The sequence below is a fragment of the Pongo abelii genome, chromosome 18 (genome assembly GCF_028885655.2).
Source record: "Pongo abelii isolate AG06213 chromosome 18, NHGRI_mPonAbe1-v2.0_pri, whole genome shotgun sequence".
NCBI classification, from domain to species: domain Eukaryota; kingdom Metazoa; phylum Chordata; class Mammalia; order Primates; family Hominidae; genus Pongo; species Pongo abelii.
In genome coordinates, this window is record NC_072003.2 from 14,043,144 (window position 1) to 14,064,046 (window position 20,903).

A 20,903-nucleotide genomic window follows, 5' to 3' on the forward strand; every position below is an offset into this window, starting at 1 on the left:
TATATATATCCTTAGTCATTTTGTGCACACTTTTTTGCATAAATGGTATCTACAGTATTGTAAATTGTGTTTTTCTAATACATTCTCCACCTGATACAGACAGGCTGTGGTCGGGATGGATGAGAATGGGCTCTCTCCCCGGGTGATGTCACAGAGAAGGAGTGCTGGTCTACTCTGTGGATGGGGACAGAAAGACAAGGACAGGAAATCTAGGTGGACAATTCCATGCTCTTCACAGATATTGGCCTACCTGCCCAGGAGCAGTGTTTTTTTGTTTTGTTTTGTTTTTAGATGGAGTTTCACTCCTGTCACCCAGGCTGGAGTGCAATAGCACAATCTTGGCTCACTGCAACCTCTGCCTCCTGAGTTCAAGTGATTCTCCTGCCTCAGCCTCCCGAGTAGCCAGGACTACAGGCACCCACCACCATGCCCGACTAATTTTTTTATTTTTGGTAGAGATGGGGTTTCACCATGTTGGCCAGGCTGGTCTTGAACTCCTGACCTCAGGTGATCCACCTGCCTTAGCCTCCCAAAGTGCTAGGATTACAGGCATGAGCCACCGTGTCTGGCCCATACATGATCTTTTGTGGCACCTATTCAAAAAGAAATGAATGGGCCAGGCACAGTGGCTCATGCCTGTAATCCCAGCACTTTGGGAGGCTGAGGCAGGAGGCTGAGGTGGGAGGATCATTTGAGCCCAGGAGTTTGAGACCAGCCTGAGCAACATAAGGAGACACCAATCTCGACCCAAAAAAAAAAAAAAGCCAGGTGTGGTTCTAGCGCCTGTAGTCCTGGCTACTTGAAAGGCTGAGTTGGGAGGATTGCTTGAGCCCAGGAGTTTGAGGCTGCAGTGAGCTATGACAGCACCATTGCACTCCAGCCTGGGCAAAAGAGCGAGACCCTGTCTCCAAAAAAGAAAGTAAAATAAAAAGAAATGAATAGATGCTCCAGTGGAGACAAGAGAACATTCAACATTTATTCGCTTTAATTCTGAATTGTTCTAATTTGCCTGTGTCCCAAAAGGTTATTGTGTTTGGGTAGGAGTTTTGAGTGATGGGGTGATTCTGGAAAAAAATTGCACATGTAATACAAAGAAATCATCTTGAAGAAAACCCAAACAATGTAGAGCACACGTTTACCCGTTAAGAAGTGAAGGAGCCCTTTCAACAGCTTTCCTAGTCTACTTCCCTCCCAGGGGATGATGCTATTTTGGCGTGTACTCTTCCACTCCTTGTGTACCGCTTCTGGGGACCAGCAGCACCAGCATCACCCCAAGACACTTCTTAGAAATGCAGCGTCTCAGGCCCCACTCCAGACCTACTGAGTCACAACCTGCTTCTTAGCAAGATTTCCCCAAGTGGAAGTGTAAGAAGCACTGGTATTTTCTATTTTTATATCATTAACTTACCTATTTATATACATGCCTACACACAGGCTCCTTCCTGGGTTTAGAATATGGCTGTCGTGGCCGAGTATGGGGGCTCAGGCCTGTAATCCCAGCACTTTGTGAAGCCCAGGTGGGTGGATCACTTGAGGTCAGGAGTTTGAGACCAGCCTGGCCAACATGGTGAAGCCCTGTCTCTACTAAAAATACAAAAATCAGCCGGGTGTGGTGGCACACGCCTGTAATCCCAGCTACTCGGAAGGCTGAGGCAGGAGGATTGCTTGAACCCGGGAGGCGGAGATCTCGGAGTGAGCCGAGATCATGCCACTGCACTCCAGCCTGGGTAACTGAGCTAGACTCGTCTCAAAAAAAAAAAAAAAGAAAAGAAAAAGGAAAAAAGAATATGGCTTTCGTTTGAACAGTGGTCCTCGAGGTGCGGTCCAACATCAGCTTCTCCTGGGAGCTCGTTAGAAATGCGAATGACCTGGGCCCAGCCTTGAGCTGCTGAATGCGGAAGCCCTGGGCTGGGGCCCAGCAATCTATGTTTAACAAGCCCTCTAGGGGAGGCTGATCCACGCTCACAAGCGTGGAACCCCTGCTGTAGAAGGGGGACACTTACCCCCGGGAGCTCCTGCTCCCTCCCTCTCTCCCTGTCACCTCCCGAGAGCCCGTTCTGGCCTGGCCAGTTCACCGAGGGACGCCCAGAATCCAGTTCCACCAGGCACACACGAGGCGCTCCACGAATGCCTCCTCCAGTTAGGAATCTCAGACTGATACAGCCTTCCCCAAATTCGCTCAAGCTGGTTTTCAGAGTGCACGATGCGGCGGTCCTGGATGTTGGGGTCATTGCATAACGTCTTCAAAGGCATTCCAGCAGCCCCTTGGTGCATCCTTCGCGATGCAAAGAAAACCTGTGCGATCTGACTGGAGCTCCGTCTACGTAGGCCGCCTCCACAGCAGCCTCTCCTGGCAGCTGCTTCACAAGCGCCCATTTTACAGAGGGGCAAGCGGAGGCTCAGAGCCGGAGGTTTCAGATTTGCGTGTCAGAATTGCTCCAAGCCTGGACAGGGCTGCTTCTCTTTCGAATGCAATGCCTACAGTGGATTTCCTTTCAAAAATAGCAAGCCAGACAGACACCAGCTGACTCTGGGTGTGGGCTCTATATCAGGCAACGGCAGGGCTTTTGTTAGAGCGGACAAAATTGGATATTCCTGTGCAGCAGAATGTGGCGGGGCCCTTAAGCCAAACTACAGCAGCTGCAGGTCTCCTTGCCCCAAGCGTGTTGGGGCTTCCCTGAGGCCATGATCTGCAGGGGACCCTTTGAGTTTGCGAGCCCTGCCCCACCCCCAGAGCCCTCTATCTTCTCCCAGGGGATGAAGCGCTCCAGGGGTAGCTGTGTGTACGGGCCGATCGCCGGGGCCGGCCAAATTTGCGGACCATACGCGCCGCCGAGGCTGGACCACCCAGACTTCCACCTTCTGCGAGGGAAGGATGGGAGCTTGAACCCAAACCCTTGAAGGAAAACAGTTGGCCGGCTCTGCAGTCCAGGGGGAAGGATCTACTCGCAGAGTGCGGCAGGAGTCGACCACTCCTAAAAATTCTCCCCCCTACAGGAGAAGGCTGGATGTCAGGCACGGACGGGGTTCGAACCCGTGATCTTCGGTTTACGAGACCGACGCCTTACCACTTGGCCACCGCGCCTGCGTTGCAATGGCGGCCTCGCGAACCTCTATCCTGGCGCCGCTCCCGTGCGCCCGCCCGGCGAGCACGAGCTCGCACCGTCCCCTTCCCTGTTGCGGCCGGCGGGGCGGGGCTTCAACGGGCGCGCGCCGGCGGGCTCGGGGGCTCGGGGGGCTCGGGGGCGCAGCCTGCGGGGTTCTGTCGCCCGCAGCGGGCTGGGGAAGCTCTGGAGCCGGGGCGCGGCTGGAGCGGTGTCCCGAGGGTCCCGCGGGCGGGGCACCGTCCGATATCTGAGAAGCCGGGTTCGAATCCGAGCCCCGCCAGCGATGTAGCGCTTCAGGGCGGCTCGACTCGGAGCCTCAGTTTCCCCTCTAGAGTGAGGCACCCAGGAAGCCAAGGAATGGTAGCAGGTTTCCTTGTCGGCCCGACTGCGGGCCGTCCATCGCCGCCTTGCAGGGAGCCCACGCCCACCCAGGGTTGCTGAATGGAGGCGTGAGATTTAGAAAATAAAAGCTCCTGGAAGCTCCGCGCTTTGGGAGGCCCGGGGGGAAGGATCGCTTGAGCCCAGGAGATCGGGGCTGCAGGGAGCCGAGATCGCACCACTGCACACCAGCCTGGGCGACAGAGGGAGACCTTGTCTCAAAGAAAAGAAAAAAAATAAAAACAAACAAAAAAAGCCGAACGTTTCTTCTTCCCCCAGTTTACCTGTTGAGCCTGGATGTGTCCCTGGTCCCAAGACCAGCAGCAGCACCTGGGATTTTGTGAGAAATGCAACTTCTCTCCCGCCCGGACCTGCTGACTTGCCGGCTAAGTCAGCCCCAAGGCACCCGACAGTTTAATGTGTACGCTCATATTTATAGATTCAAACATGCCCTTCGATTTCCACACAAACGGACTGATTTACTGTTCTCTGCACTTTGAGTTTTCATGAATTAATGCATGATGTGTTAATTCAATGGCTCTTGGTAGGTAATACAGTTTAATCAAAATTAATAGCATTGTTTGAGAAATATAACAATTTCTATTATTCATGAATGTGTTGTGTAATATTAACCCAATATAGCAAATCACATATACTAAAGTATATACTATAATTAATGGGATTATTATGCATGGGTGGGTTACCTTAGTCTCTAGTAACTACATGGTTTTCCATTGAGTGGCTGTGCTACAATTGATTTAATCTGTTGCTGGGAGCTGGGCATTAGGTTGACTGGAGGATTTGTTTTGCTCACAGAACATTCTGTTACGTGTGTCTCTGCCTCCTGGTACCAGTGATGCGGTAGGGTATATAGGGGCCTATACTAAGAACGTCCACAGCCTGCCATGCAGGTGTATAGGCAAATAGGAAGCTGAAAAATACCAGAGAGATGCTTTAAATATCAAGGTTTGGGCAGATGAGTGGGAAATGCATAATTTTCTCTCCAGGCATCAGGACTGGAACCCTGAGGCCTTGCACCTGGAGTGCTGTGGCGCTCTAAGTGCAGATCACCTGGTAGCTCCCCAATTAAAAGAAAGAACGACTTGGAGAACATTTTCAGAAAACGTGCATTACCAAGCATTGCTTCTGAATGGCAGATGATAATACTGGCTCCACTATCCCCATCCTTTTTTTTGGTGGGGAGGGGAGGTGTTTATTGGGTTGTTGGACTTACTGTGCAGAAGTGGCAGAGGCTTATGAAAAGAAATTAGCAAATGAAGGAAAATCACATGAGGGCTGAGTCCAAAACTGGCAGGTGGAATGGAAATTGGATTTTAACAGGTACTTTAAAAATCTTTGTCTTCTGAGGGAAGGGAGGCAGTTGAAAGCCTCAGGTGTCCCAGGCACATGAAAAGGGGTGTATGCACCTTGATGGGCAGGTGGGATGCCCTTTGTATCCTCAGGGCCTAGGGGGCCCTCTGACCCTATGTGAGCCCTAAAATAGCGCACACAGGTGGCAGGTGTTGGGCTGATAAGCCCACTTATCTGGCAGGTGAAAAGGAGACCCGAGGAGCCCCGGATCACAGATACCTGGAGGGTGGAGGTGTCTGTCCTGGCCCTGGCGTCTGCACGAGGTATGTCCTCAACAAGTATTGTCCAAGGTACCAACATGTGAGATTCCCTTCCACATGGTTCTGGGGACTCTCCAACCACTGTACCAACAAATGTCCCAGTGCTGAACTTTCAGTAAGGCTTTTGGTGATCAAGCCAAAACCTTCCATTTCTCGGTCATGAGGAATTGGCCATCGTTCGCTCTTACTGAGAAACTTAAATCTAGGCAAACATTCCCTGTGCCCTGACAGGGTCTGTGGTCCAGGTGAGGTCCTGATGTCACACAACTGTGACCCAATCCCAGGCCTCCCAAATGCTAGGGCGAGAAACCAGGGTTGGCTGAAGCAGACAGTGGTTTCAAGGGAGTAGAAAGGCGGTGTTTTAAGTGAGAAAATGTCAGAATTTATCTGGTGACAAAGCCAAGTGCCATGATGGAATACTTTTGATCTTTTTGTTTCTTCTGTATAATTAGGTTGCCTAGATCTGAATAATTTATAAGCATCCACTTTTCCTTTGTGTTGAAACTTAGGCACTCTTTTCTATTTTAGAAACAAACAAAATAAATACATACATAGGTCTTTAATCTTTTTTGGCTTTTTCTGGCACCTCTATTTCCCTGTGCCTGTCTGCAAAGTAGAGATTCTTAGGCCGGGTGCGGTGGCTCATGCCTGTAATCCTAGAACTTTGGGAGGCCGAGTTGGGTAGACTGAGCTCAGGAGTTCAAGACCAGCCTGGGCAACATGGTGAAACCAAGTCTCTACTAAAATACAAAAAGTTAGTTGGGTATGGTGGCACATGCCTATAGTCCTAGCTGCCCCGGAGGCTGAGGCAGGAGAATCACTTGAACCCAGGAAGCAGAAGTTGCAGTGAGCAGAGATGGAGTGAGACTGTCTCAAAAATTTCTTAACCTGAGCCCATGCATGCACTCAAGCCCAGGAAACGTGTGAATTCCCCAAAAGTATATATAAAGTGCGTATATAGTTTTCCTGGAAAAGGGATGTCACAATTTATCGGGGCTTTTGTTTTCTTTTTGAGACAGAGTCTCGCTCTGTCACCCAGGCTGGAGTGCAGTGGTGCAATCTCAGCTCGCTGCAACCTCCGCCTGCCGGGTTCAAGCGATTCTCCTGCCTCAGTCTCCTGAGTAGCAGAGATTACAGGTGCGTGCCACCACGCCTGGCTAATTTTTGTATTTTTAGTAGAGACGGGGTTTCACCATGTTAGTCAGGCCAGTCTTGAGCTCCTGACCTCGTGATTCACCTGACTCACCCTCCCATTGTGCTGGGATTACAGGCATGAGCCACCGCGCCCAGCCGTTAAAAGATTTTCAAAAAGACCTCCTGAGGGTCTTAGAAGGCTGAATGCCTTTTTACTTCCTCTCTCCCTTCCTGATGGTGCCTGATTAACCTAAGTCCCACTGAGATACAATATCTATCTAAAGTGGTTTAACTACAGCTGTGGGTGTCTGAAAAATTGTTTCTGAACAATTCAGTGGCAATGTCTCCAAGACACTTTCTGGCTCCAGGGACGACCCGGGCTTTCCCCAGCTCCTCCATCCTGGCTCACCTTGTGTGCCTGGTGCCTGCTGCCCTCCACAGAGTGAGGGTGGGCAACAGAGGCTCTTCCTGGCCTGTGAGGGGCTGGCACCTGCATTATCTCAGTAAGCCTTGGTGGTGGCTGGGTGGCACCTGCAGATTTCATGAAAATGCAGGCTGATTCAGTTAGTCTGGGCTGGGTCCGGGGAGCTGCCTTTCTAAGCTCCCAGTTAATGCTGCTGCAGCTGGTCCAGGGCCTCACTTTGGGAAGCACTGCTTTAAAGTATTCCTGGAGAAATTTGTTTGCTTGTGGAAGAGAAAAAACCCTCAGGCTTGGATATTTAGGTCATCCGAGGTCATGACAGCGGGTTTTTTACTAATACCCTAAATAAAGATTTTACCTAAAGAAAGCACACTTAGCTACTCACAGTATCCCAGCTCCTTGAGGCAGGGGCCCTGTGTTGTGACGGATGGGCAGGGTTGTTTTTGTTTTTTAAAGAGACAAGGTCTTGCTCTGTCACTCACGCTGGAGTGCAATGGCATGATCATAGCTCACTGTAGCCTCTAACTCCTGGGCTCAAGTGATTCTCCTGATTCAGCCCTGGGCTCAACTGGTCCTCCTGCCTCAGCCTCCTGAGTAGTTGGGACTATAGGCACATGCCACCATGCCTACCTGGCTAATTTTTAATTTTTATTTATTTATTTTTTGAGACGGAGTCTTCCTCTGTCACACAGGCTGGAGTGCAGTGGTATGATCTCGGCTCACTTGCAAACTCTGCCTCCCAGGTTCAAAGATTCTCCTGCCTCAGCCTCCCAGCCTCCCAGCCTCAGCCTCCTGGGATTACAGGCATGTGCCACCACGTGGGCCCGGCTAATTTTTGTATTTCTAATAGAGATGCTGTTTCACCATGTTGACCACGCTGGTCTTGAACTCCTGACCTCAAGTGATCCGCCCACCTCAGCCTCCCAAAGTGCTGGGATTACAGGCCTGAGCCACCTCACCTGGCCCTAATTTTAAAATTCTTTTGTGGATGTCGGGGGTGGGGGAATCTTGCTATGTTGCCTGGGCTGGTCTTGAACTCCTGGGCTCAAGTGATCCTCCTGCCTTGGTCTCCCAAAGTGCTAGGATTACAGGTGTGAGCCACCGTGCTAGGCCTCAGCACCATTTGTTGAAATGATTACCCTCTCCCCATTGAATTGCCTGGGTACCTTGGTTAAAATTCAATGAGCTGTGTCTGTGTGGTCTATTTTTGGTCTTTTTATTCTGTTCTGTTGATCCATATGTCCATCTTTGTGGCAATTACCACCAGTCTTGATTATTCTATATTTATAGTGGGTACAAAATCAAGTATTGTAAATCCTTCCACTTTGTTTTTCTTTTACAAAATTGTTTTGCCTATAATAGATCCTTTGCATTTCCATATAATTCTTGGAATCGGCTCATCAGTTTCTATAAAATGCCTTCTGGGATTCTGATTGGGAACACGTTGAATTTACAGATGAATTTGGGGGAAATTGATGACTTAACAGTATGGAATCTTCCTATCCATGAATATTTCATTTCCCCATTGTTTGATGCTGATGCCTGTGAGCCTTTAATTCTGAATTCATTTCTTTGGAATTTAATTATGTGAGTTTCCTGTGATTTTTTTTTCAGTGGAGGAGTAGTTGGAATGATTATGGTAACTGTATTCACCTCCTTTTAACACTCTGTCCAAGTGAAAATCCCTGCCACATGTGGGAATTGTGTCAGCACTGGCAGAATGCGGCAAGATGTGTGGTCTGTGTAACCAAAAATCTTCTGGCTTGAAAAGAGAGGTGATGATGATTATTTCAACACCCTTAACAAATAATGGCAACCACACACAAAACGTTATAGGGACGAAAAGTAGATTTTTTTCCTGCACAGAAATTACAGTTGTACAGGATGCCCTGGTATCACCTCATCAAATCAATCTTTGAGCCTCTCTAACCTTGGAAAATATCTGTTTAAATTGGTTCGTTCCAGAGCCAGAACAAGATCAAGTTGGCAGCTATGAATAATAAAAAGTTTTGTTCTTTTTTCCCTTTCCTTTTTTTCCCCCCAGATAAGCTCTAAAAAGGTCAACCAGATTATCTGAGCTACAACATTAGCATGCAGAGTAGACAATGGGTTGATCTATATAAGAAGCAGTAGACAGTAAAAGAACAAAATTGCTATTTCTCTTATCATTCTTCCTGCATGGAGCAGAGGGCCCCCACCCTCCCAGCTCTAAGTTCCCTTCTTCTCTCCTTCCTCCTCCTCTTTTTCAAGGTTGACCACTGTTAGGAGTTTACTTGGAATCATTACATATCTTTTCCTTTGCTCTCGTGTTGATATCTATTTATCCATAGGAAATAAAGAGTTTTGGGTAGGATTTTTCTCCCCACAAATGGTATCATATTGTACACTTTTTTTTTTTTTCTTTTTTTTTGAGACAGAGCCTTGCTCTGTCACCCAGGCTGGAGTGCAGTGGTGCGATCTCGGCTCACTGCAACCTCCGTCTCCTGGGTTCAAGTGACACTCCCTGCCTCAGCCTCCCAAATAACTGGGATTACAGGCATGTGCCACCATGCCTGGCTAATTTTTGTGTTTTTAGTAGAGGCGGGGTTTCGCCATGTTGGGCAGGCTGGTCTCAAACTCCTGACCTCAGGTGATCTACCCTCCTGCTGGGATTACAGGGGTGAGCCACCGTGCCTGGCCATATACATTTTTTAATGTACATATTTTGGATTCTACAGACCACTGGAGCTTTATTTAGCCATATTCCCTGTGGCTCTAGCTCATTCCTTATTTGCCCCATTCTAATCTACCAGGTGACTGCACCACAGTTTTTATAATTCCCTGCTGGGTGCTGTAGCTCACTCCTGTAGTCCCAGCACTTTAGGAGGCTGAGGTGGGCTGATCACCTGAGGTCAGGAGTTTGAGACCAGCCTGTCCAACACGGTGAAACCCTGTCTCTACTCAAAATACAAAATTAGCCGGGCATGGTGGTACGTGCCTGTAATCCCAGCTGTTTAGGAGGCTGAGGCAGGAGAATCGCCTATACCTGGGAGGTGGAGGTTGTGGTGAGCCAGGATCACGCTACTGCGCTCCAGCTTGGGTGACGAGAGTAAAACTCCATCTCAAATAAAAATAATAAGAATTATTATTCCCCTATTGCTGGCCACCTAGGTTGTTTCCGATTTTTCTTCATTACAGCTTCTCTTGCATTGTTGACTTGTCTCTCATGCACACATGTAGAGCTCTTGGCCATGGATATAAGGTCCATCACTTTCCTAAGATGACCTCTCTGTGTTGTATTATTTTACCAGCCTTCTCTACTAAAAATATCTGCTTACTGGTGAGTGAGCTGGCCATTGGTCCCACTGGACTCCAGGAGTGATGTTTGCTTTTGCTCGAGTCTCTCTCATTTTTAGCTTTGTGTGGGGTTAGTTGAGAGGAGGTAGAAATAATCAGCCTCACCCTTTGTGTAACAACGTGGCCAACGTTTACCCAGCTGCTTGAGACGTGTGTTACGGGTTGGAGTATACTGGTATCAAACCAAATTCCTTTGGTTCTTTTTAGTGTTAGAAGCTTGTAAGATATAATATGTAAATGTCCAAAATTAGTTCCTTCGCATATGTTGCTACTTTCTATAAAGTAGTAGGAGAATCTCACATGATGAATGATAGATGGTATGCATTTTTCGAAATAGGAAATAATCATTTATTTCCCTTTATGTTTATTCATATTATACATTTCAGAAACTCAGACCTTTACTCACATTATCCAGGAAGCAATTTTGATAGTGACCTTTTCCTAGACCTTGTATTTTAAGATCCCTGGTACATAAATGACACAATCTTCTGGGTTGCATTTTTTTTTAGAGACAAAGCCTCACTCTGTCACCCAGGCTGGAGTGCAGTGGTGCAAGCTCGGCTCACTGCAATCTCCATTTCCCAGGTTCAAGCAATTCTCCTGCCTCAGCCTCCAGAGTAGCTGGGGATTACAGGCGTGCACCACCAGGCCCAGCTTTTTGTATTTTTAGTAGAGGCAGGGTTTTACCATGTTGGCCAGGCTGGTCTCCCACTCCTGACCTCAAGTGGTTTGCCCACCTCAGCTTCCCAGAGTGCTGGGATTACAGGTGTGAGCCACTGTGCCTGGCCTGAGTTGCAATTTTTTAAACCAGTACAGTGTTTTTGTGAACTTATGCTTACTCTTGGGCCACCTTCCAGATACACACTGAAGCAGTATATATGTGGTTAAGGATGGGATCTATGTTATGAAGTTTAAAGTGACTATTTAAAAATGTCATCTCCTGTCATCAGACACCAATTATCATCTCCTCAGCTTTTGGTGTGGGAGGTGATTATTCCCAGTGCTGTTCTTGGCAACTTGAAAAGATAAATGGGTGGAAGGAAATGAGAGCAAAGTGTGATGAATTTACTTACTGAGCCAAACATACCTTTTGTGTTTTTCTCTTGCAGCTTTGCTTTAGTGCTGTAAAACTGTAAATGTTCATGTAAAACTCAGGTGTAAAAATGTCGAACATGAAATGTGACCTTTGTGCTCTTCCTTTTTCCATTACGGACACACTAGAATTTCTTGATGGAAACGTGAATAACATTTTAACGGAAACATCTCGTTGTTCTTTTTCATGGTTCTTAAGATGCTGTCATTCTTGTGACACTTTCTGTCTTTGTAGCTGTTTGTTGGATGCTAGCTTATTGCCCTGGAAATCTAAATGGGTTTTCTCTGGTGTTTACCTCTGCGTATTTCTCATTTGTTATGGTGTATTAATATCATTTAATCCTCCGCTATCTTTAAAAATAGGTGGGGCACAGTGTCTCACATCTGTAATCCCAGCACTTTGGGAGGCCAAGGCAGGAGGATCGCTTGAGCCCAGGAGTTTGAGACCAGCCTGGGCAACGTGGTGAAAACTTGTCTCTACAAAAATACACAAATTAGCTGGGTGTGGTGGCATGTGCCTGTAGTCCCAGCTACTCGGGAGGCTGAGGTGGGAGGATCACTTGAGCCCAGGAGGCCAAGGCTGCAGTGAGGCCATGATGGTGCCACCGCACTCCAGACTGGGTGACAGAGAGAGACCCTGTCTCAAAAAAATGGAAAAAAAAAAAAAAAAAAAAAAAAAACCTTGAGGGAAAATATTTAGAGAAAGTACAAATACTGTAGCCAGACCTCATCCTATCTCAAATAAAAGGTACTATTTCCATCCAGGTAGAAACACCTATAGAATCTAGGTGGTCTCTTTTTTTTTCTTCAAATTGAGTTGTTTGCGTCGTTGTTTCTTCATGTCCTTTTGTCATCCTTCCCTCCCACCCCTAACAACTGCCATTCTGCTTTCTGTCACCATATGTTAGTTTGCACTAACAAACTAATTTTGATTTTTTTTTGGGACGGAGTCTTGCTCTGTCACCCAGGCTGGAGTACAGTGGCAAGATCTCAGCTTGCTGCAACCTCTGCCTCCTGGGTTCAAGTGATTCTCCTGCCTCAGCCTCCTGAGCAGCTGGGATTACAGGGGCCTCACTAATTTTTATATTTTTAGTAGAGATGGGATTTTGCCATGTTAGCCAGGGTGGTCTCAAACTCCTGACCTCAAGTAATCCACCTGCCTCGGACTCCCAAGGTGCTGGGATTACAGGCATGAGCCACCATGCCCAGCTAATTTTTGTATTTTTAGTAGAGATGGGGTTTCACCATGTTGGTCAGGCTTTCTCAAACTCCTGACCTCAGGTGATCTGCCCACCTTAGCCTCTGAAAGTGCTGGGATTACAGGCGTGAGCCACCGCACCTGGCCCACATCCTGGAATTGTATGTAAATGGAATCAAACAGTATGTGCTCTTTTTTTCCTGGCTTCTTTCCCTCAGCCTAACTGAGACTCACCTGTATTGTACATTATTGTGTACCAAGAATTCATTCCTTGTTGTTGTTGAGTGGTATGGACATTTGAGTTGTTTCTGGTTTTTGGCTATTATAAACAAAACTACTGTGAACATTTGTGTATAAACCTTTGAATCGACATATGTGTTCATTGCTTTTAGATACATACACAGGAGTAGAATCCATGGGTCATATGTTTATCTTTTTAAGAAACTGACAAACTGTTTCACCAAGTGGCTGCACCGTTTTACATTTCCACCAACAGTGGAGGAGAGTTCAGTTCCCCCATATCCTCGCCAACACTTGGTGTGGTCAGTCTTTTTACTTTTAGTCATTCTAATAGGCATGTAATGGTATTGCATTGTGATTTTAATTTGCATTTCTCTATTTTTTTTGAGACGGAGTCTTGCTCTGTTGCACAGGCTGGAGTGCAGTGGCATGATCTCGGTTCACTGCAACCTCTGCCTCCTGGGTTGAAGTGTTTCTCCTGCCTCAGTCTCCTGAGAAGCTGGGATTACAGGTGCCCACTGGTGCCCCCGACTAATTTTTGTATTTTTAGTAGAGAATGGGTTTCACCATGTTGGCTAGGCTGGTCTTGAACTCCTGAACTCAGGTGATCTGCCCACCTAGGCCTCCCAAAGTGCTGGGATTACAGGTGTGAGCCACCATGCCTGGCCAATTTGCGTTTCTCTAGTACTAAGATGTTGAGCATTTTTTCATGTGTTTGTTTATTTGGCATTCATTTGTTGTCTTTGGTGAAGTTTCTGTTCCGTGCATTTTTTATTGGGATATTAAATTATTAAAATGTGAAATTTTGTTGTTTTTTGTTTTTAAGGCTAGCCAAGTGAAGCAGTGGGAATGGAGAAGGAATAAAGAAATGTATAACTGGTTGTGATCAATTGGTTGTAAATTGCACTCAGACCAGTGAGATTCTTGATATATTCTGAATATAAATCCTTTATCAGATATGATTTCCAAGTATTTTGTCCCAGTCTGTGGCTCTTTTTAATCTTTTAACAGTGTCCTTTAAAGAGCAAAAGTTTTAAATTTTGATTAAATCAAATTATTAACTTTTTCTTTTATGGATCATTCTTTTTTTGTTATAGCTAAGAAATCTCTAACTCAAAGTCACAAATGTTTTTCCTCTACAAATTTTATAGTTTTAGATTTTAGGTCTATGACTCATTCAGAGTAAATTTTGTATATGATATGAGTTATGGATTGAAGTCCACCTTTTTGGATACAGATATCCGTTTGTTTCAGTATCTTTTGTTGAATAGACCATACTTCCTCCACTGAATTGCCTTTGCACCTTTGCTGAAAATAAGTTGTCCATATATGCCTGGGTCTCTTCTTGACTCCATTTTGTCGTATTGATGATCTATTTGTCTATCTTTACTGTATTAATGTAGCTTAAGTCTTTTTTTTTTTTTTTCTGAGACGGAGTTTTGCTGTGTCGGCTAGGCTAGAGTGCAGTGGCATGATCTTGGCTCACTGCAACCTCCATCTCCTGGCTTCAAGCAGTTCTCCTGCCTTAGCCTCCCAAGTAGCTGGGATTAGAAGTGTATGCCACCATGCCCGGCTGTTTTGTATTTTTAGTAGAGATGAAGTTTCACCATGTTGGCCAGGCTGGTTTTGAACTTCTGACCTCAAGTGATCCGCCTGCCTCAGCCTCCCAAAGTGCTGGGATTACAGGCGTGAGCCACTGTGCCTGGCCGATGTAGCTTAAGTCTCGAAATGAGGTAGCTTTAGTCTTTCAACTCTTTGTTCCTCCTTTTTTTTTTTTTTTTTTTTTTGAGTCTCGCTGTTGCTAGTCTGGAGTGCCGTGGCGGGATCTTGGCTCACTGCAGTCTGTGCCTCCCGGGTTCAAGGGATTCTCCTGCCTCAGCCTCCCGAGTAGCTGGGATTACAGCCGTGCATCACCACACCCAGCTAATTGTTTTGTATTTTTAGTAGAGACAGGGTTTCACCATGTTGGCCAGGATGGTCTCGATCTCCTGACCTCATGATCTGCCCGCCTTGGCCTCCCAAAGTGTTGGGATTACAGATGTGAGCCACTGCGCCTGGCCTGTTCCTCTTTTTGACTATTCTATTTCTTTATCATTTCCAAATGAATTTTAGAATCTGGTGACAATTTCTACAAAAAACCTGTTGGCATTTCGATTGCGACTGCGTTAAATCTGTAGATCAATTTGGGGAGAATTGACATATCGGCAATATTGAGTTTTCCAATGCCTGGACATTATATATCTCTTGATTTACTTAGGTTTTCAATTTCTCTATAAAGTGTTTTGTAGTGTTTAGTATATAGACCTTTCATATCTTTTGTCAGATCTATCCCATATATTTCATATTTTTGATGCTATTATAAATGGCACTATTTAAAAAATCTCAATTCCTGATTAATTGCTAGTAGATAAAAATACAATTGACTTTTGTATATTGATCTAATATTCTGCAAATGTCTTTCTGTCTCTCCACTCCTTAAGGGACTCAAATTACTGATAGAATAGGCTACAGCCTACTCTGTCACCATATGTCTCTCACCAGACATATTTTTTCTGTAATGTATCATTTTCCATTATTCTTAGTCAGTGCATTTTTCATCTCCAGACATTGTAGTTTTCATCTGACAGTTAAATGTATTTAAAAACTCCTATGTTTTTGTTTCTACTTAACTTTTTGATCATATGGAATTCAGTTAAAATGGTTTTAATGTCCTTGTCTGCAAACTGACATTTCTGTCAGTTTTTTTTTTTTTTTTTCTAAACAACTTCTGCCTTTAATAGTTCTTTTTTAAAACAACTTCCTGGTTGGTTATAATTAATTAATCTTATTAAATATGTCATATTTTTTGCTTGTATTTGTTAGATGGATCTGGAGCAGAGATTAGTCTATAATCCTCAATGCTGGGGAAGGATTTTCTTGAATACTTCTAATGTCCCTTGCATTATGAGTTTTTCAGCTTGGCTGGTGGCAACAGGCACTATTCCCGGCACTGTATGAGTACTGGAAGCTGTTACCTGTAATTTTGGGGGGTTCTTTCCCAGGCCATGTGTAGTATGTTTACACCCATATACCTGTTAGTGCTCTGCTGAATACTAAAAGAGACGCTCTGTAGATTTCCAGAGTTTTCTCAATGTAGCTCTCTTCTCTAGTATTATGTGCTACAAACTCAAGCTGTCTTGGCCTCCTGGATTCATTGCCCTGGCTGCCAACTTAGGAATCCACTGGCTCTACCTGACTTCCCTGGGCAACAGTAGAGCTCACCTTGTTTCCTGTCCCTCAGAGATAACTCTTTTGTTATTCTTGATATCTAGCATTTTCCAAAGGGTTTCATATATTTTGTCCATCTTGGTGGTTTCAGGTAGGAAGTCAAGTCTGGCCCCTCTTACTCCATTTTGCTTGAAAGCAGAAGTCTTCTGTGTCATTGTTTGGAGGTACTAAGTTTTAGAGTGCTTTATTATGCATCAGTAAATAACCAGAAGACTAGATTTGAGGGCACAAAAAATCACTCTCACAATAAATGTGCTTAAAGTAAATGGATGTTTACTAAGAAAATTGGATTTCTTTTGAGATGGAGTCTCACTTTGTCACCCAGACTGGAGTGCAGTGGTGTAATCTTGGCTCACTGCAACCTCCACCTCCCTGGTTCAAGTGATTCTCCTGCCTCAGCCTCCCGAGTAGTTGGGATTACAGGTGGGCATCACCACGCCTGGCTAAGTTTTGTATTTTTAGTAGAGACGAGATTTCACCATGTTGGCCAGGCTGATCTCGAACTCTTGATCTCAAGTGATCCACCTGCCTTGGCTTCCCAAAGGGCTGGGATTACAGGTGTGAGAGCCACTGTGCCCAGCCTACTTAGCATAATGTTTTAAAGGTTCATCCTTGTTGTAGCATGAGTCAGTTCATTTCTTTTCTTTTTTTTTTTTTTGGCCAAATAATCCATTGTATGAATATACCACATTTTATCCATTCATGAGTTGATGGACATCTGGGTTGTTTCTACTTTTTGGCTATTATGAATAATGGTGTGGTAAACACTCAGCTACAAGTTTTTGTGTGGACATAGGTTTTTCATTCTCTTGGATGTATGTCTGGGAGCGTAATTGCTGGGTTATATGGCAACTCTATTTTTAAACTTTTTTGAAGAACTGCTAAATTGTTTTCCAAAACAGTCACACTATTTCACACTACCACCAGCAGCGTATATGGGTTTGTTTCTCCACATCCTTGTTGATGCTTGTTATTATCTACTTTTTTAGATTATAGCCATCCTAGCATCTGTCAAATGGTATCTCATGTGGTTTTGATTTGTATTTGTCTGAGGTCAAGCATCTTTTCATGCACGTATTGGCCATTTGTATCTCTTCTTTGGAGAAGTGACTTCAGATTCTTTACCCATTTAAAAATTGTTTATCTTTTTATTATTGAGTTGTAATAGTCTTTTATATATATTTCAAATACAAGTCTTTTAGCAGATACATAATTTGCACAATTTTTCTCCTATTTTGTGGGTTGTATTGAATTTTCTGGGCAGTGTTATTTGGAGCACAGAAGTTTTTAGCCTTGGTGATATCTAACTAGTCTATTTTTTCTTTTATTGCTTATGCTTTTGTTGTCATATTTAAGAAGGTTTTGCCTAACCCAAGGTAACATAGATTTTCTGTTGTCTTCTACAAGTTTTATTGTTTTACTTCTTTTAGTTTGATCTATTTTAAATTTTTATATGGTATGAGGTAGGGAGTCCAAATTCATTCTTTTGCATGTGGATATCCAGTTGTCTCAGCACTGTTTGTTGAAAAGACAGTTCCTTCCCCCATTGAATTATTTTGGCTTTTTTGTGTGTGAAAAATCAATTGACCATAATGTGAGAATTTATTTCTGTACTCTTAGTGCTATCCTATTGATCTTTATGTCTATTCTTATGCCAGTAGTACACTTTGAATATTGTAGCTTTGCTGTAAGTTTTTAAATTGAGATGTGTGGGTCCTCCAACTTTGTTCTTCTTTTTTCAAGATTTTGGATATTCCAGGTCCCTTGAATTTCGTATGAATTTTAGGATTAGCTTGTCCATTCTAGCAAAAAGCCAGCTAAGATTTTGATAGGGAGTGTGTCCAATCTGTAGATCAGTTTTGGGGAATATTAACATGTTAACAATATTAAGTCTTCAGATCCATGAACATGGATGTCTTTCCATTTATTTGTCTTTGAGAAATATTTTCAGAGTATAAGAAGTTTTCAGAGTATGTCTTTTTTTTTTTTTGAGATGGAGTCTTGCTCTGTCACCCAGGCTGGAGTGCAGTGGCACAATCTCGGCTCACTGCAAGCTCTGCCTCCTGGGTTCACGCCATTCTCCTGCCTCAGCTTCCCGAGTAGCTGGGACTACAGGCGCCTGCCACCATGCCCAGCTATTTTTTTGTATTTTTAATAGACACGGGGTTTCACCGTGTTAGCCAGGATGGTCTCGATCTTCTGACCTCGTGATCAGCCTGCCTCGGCCTCCCAAAGTGCTGGGATTACAGGCGTGAGCCACCATACCCGGCCCAGAGTATATCTTATACTTCTTTTGTTAAATTTATTCCTAAGTATTGCTTGTGATGCCATTATAAGTGCCCTTGTTTTCTTAATTTCATCTGTGGTTTATTCATTGCTACTGCACAGAAATGCAATTGAGTTTTGTATCCTGTGACCTTGATGAATTCATTTTATTAGTTCTAATTGATTTTTAGGAAATTCTTTAGGATTCTCTATATGCAAGATCATGCCATCTACAAATAAAGATTGTTTTATTTCTTCCTTTCCAATCTGGATGTCTTTTATTTCTTTTTCTTGTATAATTGTCCTGGGTAGAAACTCTAGTACAATGTTGAACAGAAGTTCTAAGAGTGGACATCCGTTTTTTTCCTGAGCACTGGAGACAAGCATTCAGTCTTTCACCACTAAGTATAATGATAGCTGTGGGTTTTGTGTAAATGACCTTTATAACGTGAGAAAGTTCCTTTCTATTTCTAGTTCATTGCCTTTTTATTGTGAAGGGGTGTTGAATTTTGTCAAGTGCTTTTTCTGTGTGTATTGGGATGATCATGTAGTTTTTGTACTTTATTCTATGGATACAGTGTTCTGCATTAATGGATTTTCAGAGGTTAAACCGACTTTGCATTCCAGGAATAAACCCCACTTGGTCATGCTATATAATGGTTTTCCCATATTACTGGATTTGATTTGCTAGTATTTTATTTAGGACTTTAGTTTCTATATACATCAGAAATATTGTTCTTACTAATCTTTTTTACCATAAAATATTTCCAACTCACAAAAAATAGGGATAATTAAAATCAGCTAGTTAACATATTAGTATTTTGCTGTATTGGCTACAGAATTATTAAATATTAGAAAGTTAAAGCCTCCTTTCAGATGTTCCCCAATCTAGTTTTTTCTTTCCAGAAATATTCTGAATCTTGAAACTGACCTGAGTCCTTACCACCCATGTTTTTAAACTTTATAAAACATACAGCCTTGTTTTAAAATGTTCCTTGAATTATGCAGGCTTTATTCTGCACTTTTTACCCCCTCAGCATTTTGTTTCAAGATTCTTTTACATTGGCACATTAGATTTAGTTCATTCCTGTAAATTGCAGTGTTTAATGGTTCTCTAATTGAAAGGCATAGGAGTTGCTTGCAATTTTTGCTTTGTAAATGCTTTAGTGTTCATTCTTATACATGATTTCCTGTGTACGTCTGTGTTTCTCAAGGATGTGTACCAAAAAATTGATTTGCTGGATCACAGAGTTTGTGTGTCTTCAACCTTGCTAGGTATTTAAAAATCTTATCGCTCTTGAGCTTTGGTATGTGCTCAAATGGTTACAGAAGTCCCAGCAAGATAGTTAGTGTTTAATAACAAGACATTTTGCATGGCCCAGTCAGTAGAGTTCACTTAAAACGCGCCAGTCTTGGACTCCATGTTCTGGCTGGATTTAATCTAGTAAAAAGTCATACATTGGATGCCATTAAACATTTGTGAGTAGGTACTTTAGAAAATGTGAGAGATTGAGGAGGTCTAATCAGGACAGTTAGTGGAAACTCGTGATAGACATGAATTAAGCTGCACTCCTCAATTGTATTCACAAAGTATCTGGACAAAGGCAGAGAGTTGTATATAGAGTCTACAGGAATGGTGCTATGGTTTGAATGTTTGTGTCTCTAAAATTCATGTTGAAACTTACTCCCCATGCAACGTATTAGAAGTTTGGACCTTTAGGAGGTGATTAAGTGATGAGGGCTCTGCTCTCATGAATGGGATTTAGTGCCCTTATAAAAGGCAGCCTGTTTGTGTGTGTGTGTGTGTGTGTTTTGGCCTTTCTGTCCCTTCCTCTTCGTGAGGATGCAGCAAAAAGGCACCATCTTCCAAGCAGAGATCTGGAACTCACCAGACACTGAATCTGCTGGAACCTTGATGTTGGACCTTCCAGTCTCTAGAACTGTGAACGCTATGTTTCAGCTGTTTGTAAATTGTCCAGTCTGGGGTATTTTGTTATAGCTCCCTGAACAGACTAAGACAGATGGTTTGGGTTCTGGGGTTTCAGAAGCTTGGTCTCAAATCTGTGCTGTTTCCTTTGTGATTTCAGGCAAGTCATTTGCCTTTTCTTTTTTTTTTTTGAGATGGAGTTTCACTCTTGTTGCCCAGGCTGGATTGCGACGGCGTGATCTCGGCTCACTGCAATCTCCACCTCCCAGGTTCAAGGGATTTTCCTGCCTCAGCCTCCCAAGTAGCTGGGACTACAGGCATGCACCACCACGCCCGGCTAGTTTTTTTTTTGTGTGTGTGTTTAGTAGAGATGGAGTTTCACCATGTTGGTCAGTCTGGTCTCGAACTACTGACCTCAGGTGACCCACCCACCTTGGCCTCCCAAAGTGCTGGGATTACAGGTGTGAGCCACTGCACCCGGCCTCAAAGGTCTTTATTTGAATCTTGGATGGGAAACACTTTAATTCTTAACAATTAGCCTGACTAAAAGCCCTTTTTCACCATTAATCAAACTTCAGCTTTGGCCTGGACAGTATTAGCATTGAAATAATTTGGGGTTTGGATGCTTCTGACAAGTCTTCTGTACGTCCACTGGCAAGCAGGAGGACGCTGCAGAGTGAGTACCCACAGGGCCATCATTCACGGATTTCCCCGTGGAATGATCTGTGATGCAATCGCATCCAACGAAAGGGCACAGAAAATGTTGATGAGCATCCTTGTTTCTCATCTCATCACACAACGTAGGTTTAATTTAATAAGCCTGTCATGCATATTAACAGAAAAGATAGGACATCAATATGAGATTTCTTTCTGAAAGTTAAATTAGAAGTAATACTTGGCCAGGTGC

General features: G+C 44.1%; 1 non-coding gene across 1 annotated transcript; it reads right to left on the reverse strand.

Moving 5' to 3' along the window:
* Positions 1–3,013: 3,013 nt before the first annotated feature.
* On the reverse strand, positions 3,014–3,085 carry TRNAT-CGU (transfer RNA threonine (anticodon CGU)). Its single transcript has one exon. It is a non-coding gene; the product is annotated as a tRNA-Thr (tRNA).
* Positions 3,086–20,903: the final 17,818 nt, after the last annotated feature.